General features: G+C 38.0%; 1 protein-coding gene and 1 long non-coding RNA gene across 2 annotated transcripts in view; one reads left to right on the forward strand and one right to left on the reverse strand.

The window, feature by feature from the left end:
• Nucleotides 1-7,412, forward strand: part of LOC145481300 (uncharacterized) — a 172,621-nt gene that overhangs the window by 127,383 nt on the left and 37,826 nt on the right. The window lies entirely within an intron of this gene.
• Nucleotides 875-4,585, reverse strand: LOC145462728 (uncharacterized). Its single transcript, XR_014041247.1, has 2 exons — nt 4,175-4,585; nt 875-1,309 (listed from the first exon to the last, which is right to left on the reverse strand). It is a non-coding gene; the product is annotated as an uncharacterized LOC145462728 (long non-coding RNA).

The following is a 7,412-nucleotide window of genomic DNA, read 5'->3' on the forward strand; positions in this document are numbered from 1 at the left end:
AACTCCTGATCGAGCGATCCGGGTTCAAGCTCTAGGCGGGTACATTCTGTTGTGTTGTTGGGCAACACACTTTACTCTCAGTGCCTCTCCACCCAGGTGTATAAGTGGGTAGCAGCGAATTTAATGGTGGGGTAACCCTGCAATGGACTGGCATCTCATCCAGGGGGAGTAGAAATAGTCCTAGTCGCTTCCTGCTACAGAAAGCGGGATAAGCTCCAGCCTGTTGGGCCACGTGGCTCGTATGCAGACTTTACCTTTACCTTATTATGAAAATTACTGCAATGTAAGTGTGAAGTATTGATCAACTTTTTTCATAGAGTGAATCGTTCTTTTGAAATAACAGAAAATAGGGAGAAAAACCATTTGCCACAAGATAGAGATTGACATTTTAAATTCATCATAAAAACATTCATGCTAAAGGAATACTACATTGCATAACATAAAACAAGGCTTCTGACATCTTTTAGGCTATGTTTACAAAGTCACAGTTTCCTTCTTTTTCCAAAGCTGTACGGAATCCAAACCGTACAAACATTTTGGACCCCTGACAAAACATTCACTGTAAACAATATTCAAAATTTTACTTTTTCTTTTTGTGACAAAAAAACTGCACTGTAAAAAAAAAAATTCATAGGGGCCTGTTGAAATTGAAAGGCCTATCTAGTACCATAGTTCCCATAACACATCGTAAGTTAATAAATTATTGTTCTGGTACTACATGTATGTAAACATAGCCTTTTCTTTTTATGATGAAATGTTATAGCTGCTGTATTGAACAATAAGTATCAACCTAGCAGTCTAAGATATTTAAATTTGATGCTACATGTAATTCACTAACACAGGTACAGTGTAAGTGATACTTCAAAGCATTAAAAAATAATGTTTAAAGTGGTGGAATTTATGCCAGAATGCTGCCTGAGCATATCAAAGTGTTGAAGGTCACCATGTTAGACTGTAATGCACCAGGGGCCCATTTCTCGAAGGTCCCAAAAAGTTTTCGCACCCAGAAAGCCATACCAAAATCTGAAATCTTATGCTTACAGAGCTGTTTTAATCGCTTATTCTCAATATGAACAGAGGTTTCCTTCACACAAGAAGTTTCAGGCATATACAGCTCTTAGTTTTTAGACACAGCTCAATTAAAGATGGCTTTGTTGGCCCAAAAAGTTTCCAGGGCCTTCAAGAAATGGGCCTTGGACCCCTTACAGAGTCATAAGTACTGTAGACTTCTCAGTGGCTGATTTTTTCCTGATCAAGCATCAATGCCAAGGAGTATGCACGTATTGACCACTCTCAATTTTACTTCATCCTACAAGTAACATAAAACATTTCTTTAAATAAGATAAGTTATGTCTGAGTATGATTCAGCAAATTCTGTGTATGATATCAATCAGTGAATTTTACATTAGAGTTATTATTTTGTTTCTTATCATTCCAATTTATACTGTGACCTTTGAAATCGGACTGTAGCCGGTCATGCTGACTGGCCAGAGTAATTTTAGCTCGGTCACGTCTTGTTTCTGACCGGTCAGGATATTTATGCAAAAATCAAGTACATGTAATGTGAGCCAAATTAAACCCACAAATATAGTTTGTTTGTTCCAGTCACTGCTAGACTGTTTAAAAATTGGCCTAATATTTTTTCCGAACGGATTTAACCCCAGTCACTCGAATGGCATTCCTACCGATCTTGAACGCATGACAAACAGCAAGCGAATGGTCTTTAGCCGATTGAACAGATACATGTACATGTATGCATTGGTGTATGTTTTCATTAGAGGTCACAATAAGAAAGAGATTAAAAACTCTCAGATTTACAGTTGGGGATTTGATTGTTTATTCAAGAATGAACAACGTGACCATCTCAACATGACATGACTGGTCAACATGACCGGCGAGTGAAGTTTTTGGCCAGTCAAGTCACCATTCTGGCCAGACATTGCCCATTGACCGGCCATTGTTTTGAGCTCTGAATATTCATCAATCAAACAGATCTTACATCTACATCTGTAGCTTCTGTGTGACAAAACTTTGCATCTCTGATTGGAAGGCCGTATGTCAGAGGATGTAGAAGAACTAAACTCAAAATGTGTGGCAGTAAATATTCAATGTTCATTACCTTCTTCATTGTAATATTCATGCACAATAAATCAAACTCCTATCAAACAATGTTTAAATAATAAGTCAAGTTATTTGCAGGCACAATTTGATTGTTTCTTGCACGCACTTATGCTCTATTGGTGGACAAAGGTACAGCTGATGTCATAAATGTTTGTTTTTGTTTCTTTGTTATGTATTACGAAGCAGATAGATTCTACGTTGTCGCGCATCTGTTCAGTAATAGATCACAGAAGACATCAAAATGTGGTAAGAACATCAGTGACACACACCTGAAAAATTCACAGATTCTGTGACACACTCTGGTAATGGCTTATGTGAATATTTTTTTGTTTTTACCACATTTTGGTGTTATCTGTGATCTACTCAGGGCAGGAAAAAACCAGGTCTGATTTCCTCAGCCAAGTGAATTTTGCTCTTGGGCAAGTGAAAATAGAAGTTCAGTGGCCCAGTGGGCAAGTGAAACTACAATGTAGCCTCAGTAGTCTTGTGAGTCTTACTAAAAATGCCAGCTTGATAAATGATAATTTCCAGTCATTCCATTTCAAAACTTAAAACCTAAAGATTAGTTAATTATTAAGTTGAAAGCAAGAATTAGTTAGGAATCCGAGCGTACTTCATTCGCATTTGTCCTCTGATTTCCTTACTGGCCACCACACTGGCAACTAATATTTAAATGGGGGCAAGTGAAAACTAAAATTGACTGGCCCATTGGGCAAGTGACTTACAATTTTTTTCCTGCCCTGCTACAGATGAATGAACAGATGCATGACACATGAAACCTGCATGTATTTGGTAAGAGCCCAATTTTGTACAAGTAAAATGTACAGCTGTAAGAGGTCTCTAAAATGCTGTCTGGTCATCCCAGGGTAAGGCAATCGATTGAAATTGATCCATAAATTGATATAAATCAATAAATTGAAATTAATGTAAGTGTTATCAGTGCTATCAATCAATTGAAAGAAATTCATACTCACATGCTAGAGAAGTTTCAAGTTATCAATTTGATTTTACCAAATTTATCAGTCATTAGAGAATCAATTGAAAGTTGGCCTCTCTTTGTTAGTTCACATAAACTGTAGAAAAATTGTGTCCCTCAACACAATGTTTGATTGTAACTTTTTTATGTAGATTTCAAAGGCACTACCAAAGACCCCCAAAACATAGTCCCCGATACATGTATGCCAGCAAAATATTCTGTTTACAAGATACAATGTTATGTTTTTATGTAATTGTATTCATGATTTCATATTTCACTTTGCATCTTTTGTTCATTTCTTTCTTATTAAATGTTGCTTAAAAGATAAGCTAGTATCAGCAAAATTGATAATGCTTATTGAAAGTTTAATCACAATCGATTACTCATGATGAATCCTTTTATTGATTTCTGATATCATTGACTAATTTCTATTGATTGTTATGAAATAATCGATTGACTATACTGTGTTGTCCAAGACAAGTAGATTTTCCTGCCTGGGCAAGTTACTCTTCCTTTTTTTTTCAAGTCCTGTGTAGTTTTCATGACAGTTTGAGGTACATGTATACCTCTTTATAAAGTATCGTAGTGTTTTTTTTGTGAAAGAAAATTTCACAACATTTAACTTACTATCAGCACCAGTGGGTGCAATGTCCATGTACAGTTGTGTAGCATATTGTAACTTGCATGTAGGTACAACTGTAGACACTTGAGTAACTTCAGAATACTTACACTAGCATAAGAGAAATTTCTCTGCTGAAGATGGCACATTACATTTTAGCTTACTAGCATTCACATCAGAGGGCAACATAACCTTACAAGAGAATGCATCAGAAGGAATCATAAGGTGCATATAAGCCAATAACAAATGTCGCATGCTCTTACTCGGTTATCGAGAACAGATAATAACAGATATTAAAGCCCTTTATGCACAGCAGGTAAACATCAACAAAGTCGATTCCACAAGCAATGTAACTTCTCCTTGATAATGACACATTCACAACCAAAGGCAAAACGAAATGTATACGTATCTTGACGTTACTTTACTCTGCTCGTTCAGTTTATGCAAAACTTGCTTACCTGTTGTTGTTGTTGCCTGTAATCGCTATCTTCAGCTTCTGGGTAACGGAAAACTTTGCCTTGAAACCGTGCACGATGACGAAGCGAAGGTAGAGTGGATTCTGGCCCGCTAAAACAGAGCTCGAGTTCGATGCAAGTTTCAACGAACTGCCAAACATGGCGGGAGAACCGAGAGGACCTGGTACCTAACATGAAGACCGCTGATTCCTGTTTGTTGGAGATCGGGCACTCACAAGGCTGGTATGCTCTTATAAAGGGACTGGGATAACAGTGACGGTAATGAAAGCACAGAACGGTAGAAATCACCAAAAAAAAAAACAAAACAAAACAAAACAAAAAAACAAAATGTCATTTTGGGTACCGAAAAAAAGTCAGCTATCATTTTCAAAAAGGCGATAAGTCCTAACGTTTTCGGGAAATGGACAAAAAAGTCCTAATAAGTACGAGATACACAAGCTCCTCTAGAATAACCGAACAGATAAAAATTTTTTTGCGCAACCTAAAATTAACCTACAGAGCTTTGAAAGTACACCAGATAGCCTAAAACAGCGTTTCAAAGCATTCGAGAGAAAACGGTTGTTGGGCCGGCCGTGTCCCTTATGGTTCCCTGCCTAACCTAACTCGCGTCAGTTCAAACTCGGTCACCGGGGCTCTTTCCGTCTTGAACTCACACAACAGGTGACGCTTTCATGGTCCTTCATGAATAAATACGTACGTGTCCGAGAATTAATTTTTCTCTCTTCTAGAGACGTAAGCTTGGGACGCCTGCATGTGCAGTAACAATTCTAGTTTTATTTTGTCGTTGTGGATGCGCGGAAAGTTCACAAGAAGACAGCTTAGTGCGGTGTCGATCAATGCAGCGATTTAGTTTGGTGCATACCTTCTAACCCAACTTCAATTTAAAGCACACTATAGCACACACTTGGATTTTAGAGAAGTTCAAATGCTTCAACGTAAAAGGCACCTTAATGGAGGCTTCACGGTAGGTTTACGGAGCTTTAGGGCGGTGTTACATTTTAAATTCACGCGCCTTTAAAAGGTCCCATTTATATGTTCTCGGTTACCCGAGACAACCCTTCCTCTCTCTCCCCCCCGTCCCCCCAAGTTTTACCTGGCCGGGGTAACTTTTCATTTATATCTTTGCAAAATCCAACCAACCGTTTACAAGAGGATAGCGAACCTGTCGGTAACTTGGAATTTACATCATTTCAACAGTCTCCGTTGGTTGAACCGTTACACCAGAGTTATATTAAATAAGCCCACTTTTCCGTTACATGGTTTTTGCAGGGTTTAGGCAGGCCTTCTCTTAAATTTAGATCTTTTTTTCTTCTAAGAGTCTCCATTTTACATTAACGTGGTCTTAACAGTTTTTCGAAAAGCCCTCATTATCTCATTTAAATTGTTTTCACAGCCTTTGCAAGGTCCCCCTTTTTAATTTACATGTTTTTAACAGGCTATTTACAGCCCCCAACTGCACCCGTGCAACTTCTAGGTTTTCCATTTACATGGTTTTTACATGTTTCTTACAGGCTCCCTTTCTTTCATTTACATTGTTTTTACATGTTTCTTACAGGCCCCCTTCTTTTCATTTACATGGTTTTTATATGTTTCTTACAGGCCCCCTTTTTTCACTGACATGGTTTTCACATGTTTCTTACAGGCCCCCTTTTTTCATTTACATGGTTTTTAAGTGTTTCTTACAGGCCCCCTTTTTTCATTTACATGGTTTTCACATGTTTCTTACAGGCCCCCTTTTTTTCATATACATGGTTTTTACAGGGTTACAAACATAACATTTCCAGACTTTTTACAGCATTCGCTTGAATTATTTACACGTTTCTTACATGGTTTAGCAAAGCAATTTACATGTTTTTTACAAAGACAGATACTGTAAAAGTGCGTAAAATATTTTACAGGTTTTTACATGTTCTTCAAATGATCATTGTCGACAAAGACAATGTAAATCACTATTTACAGAACATTTACATGCTGTACTAAAAGCTGTAAATTTCCTGTAAATTTATTTTACAAAACCCTAACATGTAAATTGTAATTTACAAAGAATGTAAATCAATATTTACATGCTGTAAATTAAAATTGACATGTCCATGTAAATTTTCAACTTTTCCAGTGTTTAGTGTATTTGTTCTTTCATGATGCGTCTTTTAAGCGCTCCACAAAAGTTGACTGGCTTGTTGTAGCAACATTCAAAAATTTTCCGAGCAATTGTTTGTCGAAATCTCTGCCATTATTGCGTCGGTCAGTGTGACCCTTTTTGAAAAATTCCTTTTTAGGGTTGAGTACAGGAGAAGTCATCGAAGAGGTTAAAATAGGAGAGACGAACAAGGTATATTTATATCCTTCCTATATCCTTCTAATAACCTGTAACGTGCTAACCCATGGTTGCGGCTAATAAAACAAAAATCAGTGAAAATGATTGGCACATCTTTTGCGGTGAGAACCTTGTGACAAATGCAACGCAACGCAATGAGGTTGACCCTATGCGAAGCAACAACCCGTGACACAAGGCCAGACCACAACACCGGAAACTCCGTGTCCTACTCTGCGATGAGTCTGCTAGCCATGTAGCGCTGAAAAAGCAGTAGACAGGCCCTACGGTTTATATTCGGATACATTTTCTACGGCATTTTATTCGACTTTACTCGATCTTTTGGGATGCTCAGCAAAACGGTTTTTTGGTAACTGAGTGAATCTACCAGCGTTTGTTAGTCATCAGTCTATCCCTTTATCGCCGACAAAGTTGGAGTTTACCGTTTTTAAATTGGCGCTTACCCAGAAATGTGTCACAAAGATTACATTTTGGTCATTAAAATGCTATAAATTCACCATCAGTGGCGGATCTATTGGGAGGGGCCGTGGGAGGCCTGGGGCTCCCCTTATTTTGGGTAAAAAAAGAAATCACAGAGGGAAGAATAGCCGGCAGGGCAAGCAAAACAAAACCGCCCCCGCCCCCCGCCTTAGCTCAAGGTCTGGATCCGCCATTAACTATGAAGTTATTGATTGGTCCAGTACTCGCAGAGACGGTTAAGAAGGAAGCGAATGACTGATCTATAGCTTTATTTATGATAAAGACACGTCAATGATGCTTTTCTTTAAAAAGAGACAAGGGTATAGCACATGTGCCACACTTTAAGTCTGGAGAAGTGGAAAGAGATAGCATTAACTTTGCTTTACACCTTATTTATTTTAGGTCCTAACTTTACGGTCATGGTTTAGA

The sequence above is a fragment of the Orbicella franksi genome, chromosome 1, assembly GCF_964199315.1.
Source record: "Orbicella franksi chromosome 1, jaOrbFran1.1, whole genome shotgun sequence".
Classification (NCBI taxonomy): domain Eukaryota; kingdom Metazoa; phylum Cnidaria; class Anthozoa; order Scleractinia; family Merulinidae; genus Orbicella; species Orbicella franksi.